The sequence below is a fragment of the Lissotriton vulgaris genome, chromosome 10, assembly GCF_964263255.1.
Source record: "Lissotriton vulgaris chromosome 10, aLisVul1.2, whole genome shotgun sequence".
NCBI lineage: Eukaryota > Metazoa > Chordata > Amphibia > Caudata > Salamandridae > Lissotriton > Lissotriton vulgaris.
Window position 1 is genome coordinate 1,037,530,505 of NC_141698.1, and position 16,296 is coordinate 1,037,546,800.

The window sequence follows — 16,296 nt, forward strand, 5'->3', positions numbered from 1 at the left end:
GATTGTGGATGACGGAGGCTGCCCTGCTATTATTCTATTAGATCTCAGCGCAGCCTTCGATACTGTGAATCATCATATCCTGATACAAAGATTCAGGGAGGTGGGAGTAGCAGGCATTGCCCTAAAATGGCTACAGTCTTTTCTTGCAGACAGATCTTTCGCTGTCTTTGAAGAAGAAGCACCCTCGAAGCAGATGTCTATGCAGTATGGAGTTCCCCAGGGATTGTCATTGAGTACCACCATGATTAACATGTACATGAGGCCTTTGGCGGAGGTGGTACTTCCCTGGGGAATCCATATTGTTACTTATGCTGATGACACCCAATTGGTGGTGTCTCTTAGTCAGCATGATAAATTTGAGCCCGGCTTAGCTGCTTGCCTTACAAAGGTATCTGAATGGATGGATCTGTCCTTTCTTATGTTAAATGGTGCCAAGACAGATACTATGATCTTGGGCCATGCAGCCCCTAATAATTTGGATCCTATGTGGCCTAGTTATTTTGGCTCTCCGCCTGTCCCAAGGGAGCAAATTTAGAGTCTGGGCGTTTGGCTAGATCGTAACCTGAACTTCACTGTTCAAGCATGCATGGTTGCTGGTGTCTGTTATGGCCTTCTTAGGCGGATACGTAAGATTCTTCCCTTGCTCCCATTTGATGCCAGGCGGATGTTGGTTCAAGCTCTCATTTTGTCCCGGCTGGACTACGCAAATGCAGTCCACTTGGCTGCGCCACAGGGAACTATTAAGAGATTACAGATTGCCCAGAATTGCCCTGCCCGTCTTTTGTTGAATATCCCGAAGCGTAATTCTGCTAAGCTGGCGCTTGGTCGGCTACACTGGCTCCCTGTTCAGGAAAGAATCAGGTTCAAGGCCATGTGGATTGTCCATAAGTCTATCTCTGGTAATGGTCCTTCCCTGATTCAGTCCATGGTGCAATTATAATAATAAGTGATTGCTTGCAGTCCCCAGGATCAAACGGGCACGGTCTGGAGGCCGGCTGTTTTCTTATAACGCAGCCAAATTTTGGAATCAGCTCTCAGATTTCATTTGTCTTGAATCTGACCATCTTAGATTCAGGAATCAGTGGAAGACTTTTCTCTTTCCTTATCAGTGGTGTTTTGATTGGTGCTCACAGGAAGCCCTGGGATGCCCTTGTGGTAGCCATGCACTATACAAGTGCGTATTCATCTTCTTCATCTAAGATGTAATACTGCCCTATGTACAGCAACTGCTGGAGCTCTCCTTATGCTGCGGTGAGGTCCTAAGTAAGTGGAAGCAAGCAATTGTCCTCCCCTCAAAGAAAAAAACATCAGCGGATCTATGTCTGTTGGATGACCTATTTCACTCCTAAAATAGCAGAGAAGATGGTGAACACCCAATTGGTGTCACATATTAATTGGCACAACCTATACCATCCCTCGCAATCAGGATTCAGAGCCAGGTACTCTATGGAGTCAGCGTTACTCCTCACCACAGAGACACTACGCAGGCGTGCAGATAAAGGTCAGACTGTAGCTTTGGTCATTCTGGACCTCAGCGCTGCCTTCGACGTGGCATCCCACAAACTGCTCTTGCAGCTACTTAGGTCAGGTGGGCTGGAGGGAATAGCTCTAAAATGGATGATTTCCTTCCTCCAGGATCGCAGCTTCCAAGTTGCGGAGCAACCACACATTTCCAAAAGCATTCCACTCTCACAAGGGATCCCACAAGGCTCCATCTTGAGCCCAACACTTTTTAATCTCTACTTCGGACCACTGGCGGAGACTGTGGAAAGACACAATGTCACCATTGTGTCTTATGCAGATGACACACAGCTTGTTGTCGTCCAGTCTCATAACTCAGAAGAAGCAGCCATACAGTTTTCTTCCTGCCTGAGCGACCTCGCTTCCTGGACATCAAGTAATTGCCACAAGTTGAACGTTAGCAAAACTGAGGTCCTGGTCGTAGGGAACTCCCCTTCCATCTGATCCTTAGTGTGGTTGCCCCAGACTCTGGGCCCTACACTGATCCCAAAGGAGGAAGCCAAAAATCTAGGAGTCTGGCTGGACCCCAAACTCTCCTTTGAGACCCACACTAGGAAGGTTACAGGGAAATGTTTCAGAATTCTCAAAATGTTGAGAAAACCCTGGACATCCTCCCTGTCTCAGACAGGAAAATCCTGGCTCATGCTCTTGTAACATCCCAGTTGAACTGTCCTCTATCTCGGAGCAACAAAAAAAATGTCCACAGGCAGTAACGTATCCAGAATGCGGCAGCACGCCTAGTCCTTAACTTACCTAGGAGAGCTTCCTCTGCAAAAGCCCTTGACTCCCTGTAATGGCTGCCTATTAATAAAATAATTATTTTTAAAGCCGTTTTTTTGCCATCGGAGTCTACAGGGCAAAGGGCCTAGTTATCTCCATGATCTTCTTAGCCCCCATAACGCGATTCGTCACCTCAGGTCAACTGGGGCTAACCTGGTTAAAGTCCCTAAAATCCAAAGAGCAAGAATGGGTGCACACTCGTTTGGCTACTTGGCAGCCAAAAACTGGAATGCATTACCCCACTTTTTCTGAGCCCCGCCATCGGAAAACATTTTCTGAAAAAGATTGAAATCTTGCCCGTCTTGCCCGTGTCTCACAGCTCTTGCTCCATACAGCCTTCTAGAGAGTGGTTTCCAGTGTGGCGACATACCAGTTGGTGTAACCAGGCACTTTATAATTGGATTTAGTATTAATATTATTATTATTATTATTTCATAGTACATTGCCCCTTAATCATTTACAAATTGGAAACCTCACTGAAGGCGGAGGCCACAAAATCTTTGAAAATGCATGATAATAAAGCCTCAGTGTTTTTGCATGTGTGACATCTCCTGAGATCTCGAGAGTTAAACTAGGTCTCAAGCACCCACAAGGCTCAGAAGCCATCTAGGATACAATCCTTTTTCACCCGCACCCAAGAGCCAGTCGAGAGCTTGTCTATAATTTTTCTGTGATGAGAGGAAGCAGCTACTCACTTGTGACCCTGATAGTCTAACTACTGGATCCTCCTGGGAGTACTCTACCCTTTGTGGTCCAGGATCTCTGGAAAAGAAGAAAGAAGAGTTAGGGGAAAGATCAATGCACTACCTTTAATTTAAAAAAGGACACATTTGATGAGGAAAGACTGAAGTCCAGTTTAAATCCAAAGTCAAAGAGAAACTATACAAAAATGTAAACAACCTAAAACTTCAGCAATTCCTGGAAAGGAACAAGGAATTAAGAAATCTTGAATCGAAATGCGACGAAATAGTTGATATTCTCAAAGCATTTACCTCCCATGTGAACTTACTAGCTTTGCAGGGCCAAACAATTCATTATTCTTGCTGTTGGTTATTTCTAACCAATGTTAAAAGACTGTTTGTCCAAGCTGAGGTTACCAAAATCTTGACTGCTGATTTGACTTGCTGTGTATATCACTTCTTTGAAGGCTCTTCATCAGGGTATAAAGACACAATCGGTTAAAAGAATGCTGAGAATTCTTTAAAACGACCCCCAGATTCAGAAGTCAGCCTGTTCTTCCCACGTCTCCCCAACCCCCTTTCCTTTGCTTGTCTGTCTGAGCGGATTTGAATATTCATGGATCAGTTTGGGTAGGTGGGATCTGGGTATTCCTGCAGCCACCAGCAGGCCGGAAGTATTCCGGGTGAGTGAAACTTGATATCCAGCAGAGCAGAGGCTGAAATGGGGCGGTATCTATTGGGAACAGCATTCCCAAGTGTAAGGTCTAAGCCCCTAGACCCTCACGCAGCACTAATGACCACACAGATACATCATGAGGGTAACTGGAACAGTCCAGGGCACGTGCACCCGGCCCCTCTTAATCGCAGGGTCACCTGACCGGTGACACCTGTGATGGATGGGTGTGGGATAAGTGTACAGGCTAGCCCTCAGGGGTGGCTGGTTACTTAGGGCACATGCTGGAATACTAGAACATGTCCAGAAGATCATTAATCCCACCCAAACTTTATTGAAAAAGAAATAAAGTCCAACCTGTGGGAAAGAACAAACCACAAAGCAAAACACAATGGAGTCTCTTCAGGCAGTGCACATGGGCACTATTGCTCTGTCCCACCTGGTCTCACGGTGTTGGAGTCCATTTACACAGCTCACTTGAATGGTGCATCAGGATCAGAGGCGGAGTCAGCTGCAGGGATGTCTTTGAAAACGCTCTGTTGCCATGGAAGGCACACCTGCAAAGACGGAGGGGGTCCTCCTTAAAGGCTATGATGCTTCCCTTTGCCCGCGGGTGGAGCCGCTTCAGACTTCCCTCTCGTGCCAGGACTGGCCGCTCACAGGAACTTCCTTGAGGGCCCTTTCTGCCGGGCTGCCACAGGGCTGTGTGGACTGTGCTGGTGTTCTCATAGGCTGTGCGAAGGTATCGCTGAGGAACTGCCAACAGGACCACATCCAAGTTGTTTGTGCGGCCATAAAGGGCGGTTGTCTCAGGATCTGTGTGCTCTGGCCGTCAGAACTCTGGTGCATGTGCCTTCATCAGATAGTCTTTGGAGAACCAATCTCCATTCGCGACCTTAGTGCTTCTGAGTGCCTGTCGTGGAGCTGCTGCCCACACCTCTCGTGTCGGGATTTACCTCTCACCGGAATTCCCTGAGGCCCTTGCCCCTGGATTGCCACGTGCCTGTGTGGATTGCTTGGAGCTTCTTACAGGCCCCATGACCGATGTCACAGAGGAAGTCTGCACAGGGCCAAGTCCAAGTCTCTCTTGCAATCCCTAGGGTGGATGATACAAATGGTTGAGTATGCTCTCTTCAGCAGGTTTCCGATTTTTTGGGTATAACAGATGGTTTCTGGGTAGCCAGCTGCCCATGTTACCAGCGAAGCCGTGTCAACCTCTTGTTGTTTTGCAGGCGCACTGTTCCATTCTGGTGGTGCAATGCCCTTTAGGTGACTTATGTGATGTACTTGATAATGATGACAATTACTGATGACTGTCAGTGATCTACCATGTGACAAATCGTTCATACTATTTTCTCTCCTATTCTTTCATGTTCTTCTTTGTAATGTGGTACTGTGGCCACGTGCCACACTCTTCTGCTCATCAATATTACATTTGACGTGGCATCATGCCACTCTTCTCCTCTTTCCTCTTCTTCTTCATAACGTGGCATTAAGACGCTTGCCACGCATTTCTTCTTTTTACTCTTCCATAACGTGGCATTGTGCCTTTAGACCAGGCCTCTCGATGTGACGTGCACTTCACATGGACCTCCCTGGTCACGTCCTACTACTAGAACTGATTCTCTTCTCATCTGTCTCCTGACCAGGCCTCTCGCTGTGACCTCCTCTTCACAGGGACCTCCTTGGCTGCGTCCTGTCCGCTTTGTAGGACATGACTCTTCTCCTTGCGGACCTCTCACAGTTCTTCTTTCTCCTCATCAACCTCTCACAAGTCCTGTCCCTTCCCTCAGGGATCTTCTTGATGCTTCACTCCCTCGCTAGAGGGTCACACTTCTTCCTTCACTCGAGGACGTACTGCTTGTGCCTCCGGCTTTGCCATCGCAGCACTTGGTCCTGCCCAAATGCGGGAGTACTTGTCAAGGTTGGTCACACTGTGTGACATGCTCGGTGGGCCAACGGTGGCCATTCTGTACTGGGGTGGCTGACTGGTGTAGCCTTTGCTTCTTACTCTCAGAGGGATTCCTCTCTCCAGAGCTGTTGCCCTGCTGTCAAATTTCCCGGTGTGGCCTCAGAAGCGCCCTCTGCTGGCGCCTTGCGTCCCCAGCCCTCTCTCTTAGGGAACATCTTGTTTTCGTCGTGTACCTCTTATCTCAGGCCAACACACACACAGCCTTACCAGGCGACTCAGGACTCAGGCAGTACTTACAGGCTGAAGAGCAGGGCCTACAATGGTGAACACCCACTTCTGATGCTCTACTTCCTTTCTTCTTCTTGGGCGCTGCCTTTGGTTTCGCTCAGTTTGCTTTCACTGTGCTCTTGGCAGCTTTCTTGGCGGGGCAGCTTTGAGCTTCTTGGGGGTTCTCTAAAGGGGTTCGCAGTCTCCCCCTTTCAAAGCTTTGGGGAGTCCACCTGGGGTGCAGTCTTAGCCAGTCTCTTTCTGCAGTACAGTCTCTTTTCTTAGCAGTTCATGACAGTTTGATGCGGCCACTTTTTCCACTGCGGGACAAGGCAGCCTTCTTAGAGCTCGGGCCTTTCAACTGTACAAGATAAATGGGTGCAGTAACCCCCTATGGCCCCTAGGATGCACTGCCACACTAGGGAGAGGCCCCAGCAGCTTCACTCCTCAATGGATCATTCAGCCCACACTCTGCTCGCCGAGACGGGAGGCTACCCTCTGGACAACAGAGCTTGTTGATAAGTGCTCTGCGGGGCTTTCGCTGATGCCTGGCACTTTAATCACTTGCATTAATGTCTATTTTTCCTTTGAAACCGCCGGCACATAACACTCCTCCTCCAAGCACTCAGGAGCCGGTTGGGTGTCAACTCACGGCCACTAGGTGGCGCTTCAAACACTGTAGACAGCTGTGGCAGCTCCTCTTCCAGCTGTGGGCCATGTTGCTCATTGTATGTGCAAGTTTTGTCTTTCTCCCCTTGCTGCCCGTATGTATCCCATCCTTCTCTCAAGGGGGACAGCAGAGAGCCACTCGGGGGCCCTCTTCCCTTACTACGACCTCTCGCCCAATCCACAGTCACACCATCAGCAAGGAATTTAGGGGAAGGCCTGAACCGCTGCAGGTAATAGATTGGGACATTTCACCCCAATGGTGTGGTTCAGCTAAATGGCCTCTGGGTGGTGCTGCAGGTGCATCTCTTCCCCAGGCCCAGACAATCGTTTCTCCTACTACGGGCCTTGCAACTCGTGCAGATGCGGGGATTCACACCATTGACCTGTGGCCTCTGCTTTCTCTCCTGCAGGCAGGGGTTATGTTATGTTATGTTATGTAATGTTATGTTATGTTATGTTATGTTATGTTATGTTATGTTATTAATTTTTGTACCTGTGGTATGCGCTCTAGCTTATGGACGCTTACGCGAGGACGCGTTACGTCATAAGCTAGAGCGGCACGGCGCACGCGCAGGACTATGAAAGGAAAGGCGCGAACAGGATAGTGACAGTTGGCGGCTGGAGATGGTCACAGCCAGACGCTCGGCGCCCTTAGCTATTTGAATTTCTTGTTGTATGAATAAACCTGTTTCCCACTACCAGAAGTCTCCGTGTATACTGTGGGGGAGCAAGAACATTACAGTGGCGACGAGGCTGGGATTCGAACACCACCAGGTGCTTGAAAAAATAAAAGAAGAAGAACACAGGACACCTCCACAGTCTGCATCCACGGGCCAGTGCAGCACAGGTACCACACACAAGAGCAAGGGCGTGGCAGCAGCGAGACAGCAAAGGAAGGAACGTTCCCAGGCATAGCAGCAGGTCAGTGCGACCCAAGGCTCCAGGAACCCCCAGGCAGCATCCTGGCAACCAAAGGAGACACCCCCACTCCAGAGGAAGGGGGGAAGGGTGCACAGACAGCGCACACCACAAGGGACAATACTCCGGGCAGCCCAAGGGGCCCAGGTGACACGGCAGGGAACGCAGGAGCGTCCGGTGAGCCTACCCAAAGAGCCCAGGAAGGAGGACCCAGAGGTGAAGCCAGAATGACGAGTCAAGCGTCAACACTAATGGCGCCCGTCCCGTTCCTGACCAGACCAGGCGAACCTCAACTAAAATGGGAAGACTGGAAAGAGTACTTCCTCAATTACATCGAGGCGCTAGAGGACGAAAGTGAAGGTGAATACAAACCGGATAGAAAGAAAAGATTATTGCTCCACAATTTAGGCCCAGAAGGGGTACGGGTCTATAAGAACTTGGTGCCTAAGGAGAGGGGTGCAGAAGAAACGGATGTCTTCGTGAATGCACTGGACGACCTGGACAGCCACTATCGCCCAGCGGTCTGTGTCTCGATAGACCGCTACAACTTCCAGCAGAGGAAACAAGAGGCGGGAGAATCGATCGACGACTATGTGGCTGCCCTCCGCCGACTAGCAATCACGTGTAGGTATGGGAACCTGCAAGACGAATACATCAAGGACCAAATCGTAATGCACACCACCAGCAGAGCAGTCCAAGACAAGCTGTGGGCAATGAATGAGACTACCCTGAAGGAAGTCGTGGCAATGGTCAAAAAGGCGGAAATGTCGAAGAGAGGCGCAGACGCGGCTAAAAGAGAAAGCGCGCCAAAACAGATGATCAATAAAATCGATGAGGCACCCCACTCCAGCAAACAGAGAAGTGTCGGTGGAGACCTGAGGAAGGACGCGAGAGGGCCTGGGAAGCAGATGCCTCGCTCCAGCCAGGGGACGAAGTTCGCGTGCTACAGGTGTGGCAGCGCCGCACATGCAGCCCAGGACAGACGTTGTCCCGCGTTTCGCGCCAAGTGCTCATATTGCGGACTGACGGGGCATTTCGAAAAAGTCTGCCGGAAGAAAGGGATGAAGTCAACGGTAAAGTGCATCGAAGCGGCCACAGCCGAAGCGAGTGGGGAAGATGAACCGGAAGAAGACGACCTGGTACTATGCATAGAGGACCAAGTGCTGGACGTGTCGGGGAAACGAAGGGACAAGCCCCGCACAGACATGCACATCGGAGGCGTCAAGGTACATGTAGCGGTGGATTCAGGATCCCCCTGGACGATAGTGCAGAGATCGATATGGGAGGAAGATTTCGCCCCGGTTTTAGGACCCGACCTATGGCCACCAGATATCAGACCCATCTCGTACACTGAAAATGCCATTCCCCTAGTGGGATGCAGAGACCTGAAATTCGAATTCAGAGGAAGGACGGCCACGTGCACCCTATATGTGGCGGAGAAGGGCCCGTCGGTGTTGGGATGGAGAGATGCGGGTGCCCTCGGCATCGTACTCAACCCAGGAGGGAGAGAACAGATCTTGCTGACAGAGGAATGGCCCCTCTCGAAGGAGGAAGACTGGAAGGCGGCATACTCCAAAGTATTTGAAGGCACGGTGGGCAAGCTGGAGAAATTCGTGCATAAAATGGTCCTCAAAGAGGGAGCAAAACCAGTCGTGCACAAGGTTCGGAACATACCGATATCCACTAGCGAGGCAGTGCGCCAGGAACTACGGAAGCTGGAGGAGCTAGAAATCATCGAGCCGGTGGACAGCGCGGAATGGCTATCGCCCTTGGTGGTAGTTAAAAAGCCCAACGGCAAGGTCAGGCTCTGCGTGGACCTGAGGGAGCTCAACAAAAATCTCATAGTGGAGAGGTTCCCACTCCCCAGAATAGAAGAGATGTTAGCCAAGACTAAAGGGATTACGCACTACTCCACCATAGACCTCACGTCCGCTTACTACCAGATAGAACTGCACCCAGCGAGCAGGAAATACACGGCCTTCATAACGCCATTCGGATGCTACCAATTCAGAAGAATGCCCTTCGGACTGGCATCCGCCGCGGCCGTGTTCCAGAAGCTCATGCACAGGCTATTCAAAGACATCCCGGGAGTGCAATACTTCCAAGACGACATCCTGGTGATGGGCTCCGACAAGAATGAGCACGACAGGAAACTGCACCAGGTGTTGGGAGTGCTACAGAACAAAGGACTGACAGCAGAGTGGAGCAAGTGCAGAATTGGGTCTCGCTCAGTGACCTACCTTGGGCACGAGATAGGAACGCATGGCATCTTGCCGAAAGAATTGAATGTCAAGGCCATAAAGGACGCCAAAGCCCCCACGACCAAAGAAGAGGTGCGGTCATTCCTCGGAATGGCCGAGTATTACAGCAAGTTTGTAAGACATTTTGCCACAAGGACGCACCGGATGAGGCAACTGATCAGGCACAATACGAAATTCGAATGGGACAAGGAGGCCCAGTCCGAATTCGAATCCATCAAAGACTGTATCAGCCAGGCCATTCCGCTACAGGGATACGTCCCCACGGGCAAGACCATCGTGACTACAGATGCGAGCGACAAGGGCTTGGGGGCGGTCCTGGCGCAGGAGAGGACGGACGGAACGAAAGAAACAATCAGCTTTGCTTCCAGGGCACTGTCCCCGACGGAACAGAGGTACAGCGTGATAGAAAAGGAAATGCTGGCCGTCACATGGGCTTTGAATAAATTTCGCCAGTTCATATGGGGCACGAGGTTCAAGCTCCAAACAGACCATAAGCCGCTCGTCAAGGTGTTGACGTCATCTCATCTGGCCACGACACTGCCACCCCGAGAATAGCGAAAATGTCCCTGAAGCTGCTAGACTATACCTACGATGTCGAGTACCTCCCGGGCACGCAGAATAGGGTGGCGGACTACCTCAGCAGGGCAGCAGCAATGGAAGAAGCTCCGAGTGTCACCCCCGACAAAGAAGAGATGGTCGCCAGCATGGAGGACCACGAGACAGCCATCAGCGCACAGGAGTGGCAGGAGGCCTATGAACTCGACGAGGATAAGAGAGAAGTCAGGAAACATCTCACGTTGGGGTGGCCGGACAAAAGGAAACTGACGGAGAGTGTCCGCCGCTTTTATGAAATAAGGGAAGAGTTGTCCCTGAGTGACTCGGGGATATTCTTATACCGAGGTGAGAGAGTGGTGCCCCCGATGACATTGATACCACGACTGCTGAAAACACTCCACGAGGGGCATCTGGGCATAGTGAAAACCAAGGCGTTGGTCAAACAGACGTATTGGTGGCCAGGAATGGATGCCCACATCGAGAGACAAGTTAGGGAGTGTGCGCAGTGCCAGGGAGCGGACAAGGTGCTCCGGCCACTCCGACCGGCTCTGGGGAAATTCGACACACCACATGGCCCCTGGGAGGACGTGGCGATAGACATTCTGGGGCCTGTACTGGACAACAGGGGTGTGAACAAGTATATCTGTGTGTTGATGGACAAGTATTCCAAGTGGCCAGAAGTGGACATACAGGAGTCGATGGATACGGACACGATCTTGAAGTTCGTAACAGAGGTGTTCCTAAGGGAAGGGATACCCAAAACGATCCTCAGCGACAACGGGCCACAATTTGTGTCGGACAAATGGGGAAAATACATGAAACGGAATGGGATTGAGGTGAGACACACGGCGGTGTACCACCCAGCGTGCAACGGCCAGGTCGAAAGGTTCAACAGGGTGCTCATGGGATCCATCCAGGCAGCCATTTCGCAAGGTAAAGACTGGGAAGTGGAGATGATGAACATGCTATGGGCCTACCGCATAACTCCCTCCGTGGTAGGGTATAGTCCCTTCCAGGTGCTAAGAGGACGACATCCATTCACCAGGGACAATGTGGCATGGAGGGAGAAGACCATCACCAGCAAGTGGTCCCCAGCGGTGGTGCAAAGCAATCTGGAGAAGGCCCAGAGGATATATGCAGCGCACTACAACAAGCGACACGGCACTAAAGAAACGTCGCTGGAAGAAGGGGAGTGGGTCAGGATCAAACTTCCCACCCTCCAAAAGAAGGGCGACAGCAAATTCAGCCAACCGCTCCAAGTTAAGGAAGTGCGTGGTAGAGCGGCCCTCCTAAGTGACGGCAAGGTCTGGTCACAAGATCGCATGGCCAGAGTCAACAAAATATTGGTCTGGCCGAGGACGGAAGAAGCAGACAGATACACAGATCACCCAGAAGAGAGACCTCGTCAGGAGCAGAACAGCCAAGGAGATGAGGCAGACGAGGTCAGTGAAGAGGGCGCCCAGGGAGCTGGGCAGGCCGAAGGAGGAAGAGTGCAAGCGAGTGCAGAGCAGAGCACAGTGGTGAGAGATGCGGGGATATCCCAGGCACAGACAGAGACGAGGGAGAACGTGCCGGTAAGACACACCCGCAGTGGAAGGGCAGTTGTAATGCCTTCTCGTTATAATGACTTTGTGGTGGAAAGACACTAGTGAATACGGCCCCTGGTGCCTCACATAGACAATGGGTACAGAGGCGGACAATGCATTTATAGAAGAGGGGAATGTTGCTTTCCTTGTTTCATAAAGGGGGGAGATATGTGGTATGCGCTCTAGCTTATGGACGCTTACGCGAGGACGCGTTACGTCATAAGCTAGAGCGGCATGGCGCACGCGCAGGACTATGAAAGGAAAGGCGCGAACAGGATAGTGACAGTTGGCGGCTGGAGATGGTCACAGCCAGACGCTCGGCGCCCTTAGCTATTTGAATTTCTTGTTGCATGAATAAACCTGTTTCCCACTACCAGAAGTCTCCGTGTATACTGTGGGGGAGCAAGAACATTACAGTACCGCGCACAGCGGCCCCAGCGAAGGGGCGTCCTGGCGCTTAGACAAGGTAAACACAACACAACACTAAGAAACTCAGAAGGGATAAAAAGACAGCAGAGGAATTTAAGCAAACAGAAAAGATTTTACGGCCCGTCTAAACTGGAAAAGGTCATCCATCGCCCGAATGTGCGGAGGAAGGGAGTTCCACCACTTCGCCGCTAGCACACGGAAAGAGCGACCACCAGCTCTGACCAGTCTAAAGCGCGGGACCATCACCAGATTCTGCCCCAAAGATCTGAGGGTACGCGAAGGGACGTATGGCGTAAGCAAATTCTTCAAGATTTTGGGAGCCATACCTTTGAGGATTTTAAAGGCAAGGCAAAGAACCTTGAACTGAATCCTCTGGGGTATGGGAAGCCAATGGAGCAAGTGCAGAGTTTTGGAAACCGAACACCTCCTTGGCAAACCAATCACTACTCTGGCTGCAGCATTTTGAACTTGCTGCAGCCGGGTGAGTTCTGCCTGATTAATCCTGGCCAACAACTGGCATAATCTAGCCGGGATAACACTGATGCTTGAACCACCAGCTGCCTGGTGGACGCATCAAAAAACTTAAGAATAGGTCAGAGCCCTCTAATAATGCCATAGCAAGAAGCTGCCACCTTCTTGGTATGGCAGATGAAACTAAGAGTCGGGTCCAACCATAATCCCAAATTTTTTATCTCCGATGCTGGGAGAGGAGTCACACCTAACTCAGAGGGCCACCATTTGTCACCTCACAACGCCACCTGCTTACCGACCACCATAACCTCTGTCTTCTTGGTGTTTAACTGGAGACAGTTGGTATTCCTCCAGTTAGCCACTGCTCGCAGGCCTTCACAAAACCTGGGAGCCTCCATGTCTGAGTCCCCACTCAGCGTGACCGCCAGCTGCGTGTCATCAGCAGGCCCCATTGCTTGACGACCGCAGCCAGCGGTCTCACATAGAGATTGAAAAGAGTGGGACTCAGCGAGGAACCCTGTGGGACCCCCAGGGCCAACGGAAAGGGTTTAGACTTGCCGGGCGGGATCGCAACCTGAAAGGACCTTTCAGTCAGGAAGGATCGAAACCAACATAGGGCTGAGCCCGTAACACCCACCTCCTCAAGTCGCTGAAGCAAGATCTCGTGCGAGACCGTGTCGAACGCGGCACTGAGATCTAATAACAAAAGTGCCGCCGTCCGACCTGCATCAAGCACGGATCGCAGATGTTCGACCATAGAAAGTAGGGCTGTCTCCGTGCTATGGCCCGCCCGGAACCCGTTCTGAGTAGGGTCAAGAATGTTAGCCCTAATAAGGTGGTCTGCAAGAATGCCGTTCACATGGGCCTCAGCGACTTTCGTAGCCCAGGGAAGCAAGGAGATGGGGCGGTAGTTCTCAGGTTTAAGGGGGTCAAGGGTAGCCTTCTTCAGAATAGGTGTGACCACTGCCTGCTTCCACCTAATGGGAACAATCCCAGATGAAAGTGACAGATTAATCAGTGAGAGCACCAGGGTTCGACATAGCGACGACATACTCTTAAGCTGGGCCGGTTTCAACGGGTCTGCCGGAGACCCTGACTTAATCTTAAGGCTGAGTGAGTCAAAAACCTCCAAGGAAAGGGAGGGCAGGGTAGTAAGACAATCACTGTCTCCCACCATACAACTGACCCGGTCAGGAATAGAGGAGCCCATCGAGAAAGTTCTGTAGATGGCATGAACTTTCCCGAGAAAGAAAGAGGCCAACATCTCGCAATGAGAATCTGAGCATTTTCCCTGTGCCGTTGTCCTCTTGGCCATCAGGTCCTTTAGTACCTTAAAAATAAGTTTCACAGGATTTGCACTCTGCTGAAACTCTTGAGCATAGAAGGCTGCTCTTGTTTTACAAACCGCCCTATGATAAACTTTCGTTTTGGCCAGATAACAAGCTTTTAATACCGGATCATACAATTTCCTCCATAGTCTCTCAGCCTGTCTACAGGCTCTTTTGAGAGACGCCAAAGCACCATCATACCATGGGCTCGGCTCTTTCGGACGGCACTTGGACCGAGATACAGGGATCAACAAATCCAAAGCGCGTGAGATCCACTCACAAAAGGAGTTGTAACCGCGGTCTACATCAATAAAAGGGCTTAACGGTGTCTCCTCTAACAGTTGGTAGAAGTCCTCCAATTTTAACTTATTCCAATGTCGTTTAAGAACTGATCTACTTTGAGATGCAAAAGGAGGCTCCGACATAGAGCATGTCACTTTCACCAGCATATGATCTGTACATATCAGCTGGATAGGAGGGGCAACCCTGACTCCCTCTAAATTAGTAAAGAACGGGTCAAGGATATGGCCATCCCTATGCGTAGGGAAAGTTACCAGCTGAGGCAGTTGTAAAGCCTCTAGATCAGTTAGCAAGCTCCTGATGGAGGGTAAGGAGGGGCAGTCAAGATGAAGATTGAGATCTCCAACAATGTTAAAATTGCCACATCCTAGTGCCTCCGCGCTGATTAGCTCTGGGAGAGCGGCCCTAAAGGCAGAGTCACAGCCCGGCGGGCGATATATTAGCAACCCGGAAAAAGTAAAGTGGTGACTGAACGAAATTTTAAAAAGGGCACTTTCACATCCTGGAAGTTTAGCAATCTTCCACTTGCTCGGATAGCATAGCTTAACAGCCAAGGCAATGCCTCCCCCCCTGGTGCCACGATTAAGGGTGTGAATGGCATACTCTGGGGGGAAGGCCAGATTAAGTATAGATGTGTCCGATTCCTGCAACCAGGTTTCGGTCAGAAACAGCACATCAGGGGAGTCATCTTTAAGAAGATCGTATACCTCCCGATGATGCTTTACCAATGATCTCACATTTAAACTCCAAATGTTCAGATCAAGCAGTCCTGCCTTTCGTATACCTGAAGATGCTAACTCCAACAAACAAATCAGGGAGGGAGTATCCAAAGTTCAATCGCCGCAGCTACAGCGGTGAGGGCCACATAGCGGATGCGCTGGCAGAGAATTACAGTTAGGAATCCGATCACAGATGGTAAGTAGATCACTCCTGGAATACCTGAGAGTAGGGCAAGTCATAATTAAAAGCCAAAAGTCCAGAGTCCAGCCGCAACCCGCGCTTCCTTAGCTCTGACGGGCGCAGACGGGCAGGACTCTGGCACGACTCAGGCGCAGCGAAGGCGCGCCCGCTGCGCTTAGTGGGGTGCTTTAAGTAGGTGTCCCTCTATTCATCCGGAGCGCTAGACCGCTCGCAGGTGATGCCCCCTAATCAGTCCACACCACTCTAAGATGGCGCCTAAAAGAGTTTACCACCCCAGGAACCGGGCCCGCTCAAAAAGCGGTGAGTACCGATTACAGTGCAAGTGAGGGGAGAAATGATTCCTTAGTTAAAATCAGGGGAAAACAACATATAAAAACACAAATATTAAACAGGTTGGTTTAAAATAGCAGCGCAGCAGATGAAGCGCGGAGCGCAAAGCGGCATTCAGATACCTTGTCAGGGCTGTCCCCAGGGCTGGTCGCCTTAAGTAGGCGTCCCTCAATTAATCAAGAGCGCTAGACCGCTCGCAGGTGATGCCCCATAATCAGTCCACACCACTCTAAGATGGCGCCTAAAAAGAGTTCCCCACCCCAGGAACCGGACCCGCTCAAAAAGCAGTGAGTAACGATTACAGTGCGAGTGAGGGGAGAAATGATTCCCTAGTTATGCTCCGTGCAAGTTGGATCAGGGCAAACCGTGGGCGGAGAGCTCTGCTCCACCCGCGGAGTGTGCGGAGTTGTGCCTACTCCGCGTTCCACGGAGAATGCGTGGCGGAGCGGAGTTGCCCAGCCCCCACCTCCACCCCCCCCATGAGAATTACATTAAATATACATCTAAAGGGTAAAATATCAACACTTAACTTAACTGCGGTGTCCCCGGGCTGCTGTCTGCCTCTTCCTTGGTTTCACAATGATCTGTGCATGCGTACGCACAGGGGCGTAGGAGACACTACATTTCTGGGGGGGACAGGGACAACCTTGTGGTCTTTCCAGTGACCCTATAGAAATTGCATGTTGCATAAGACT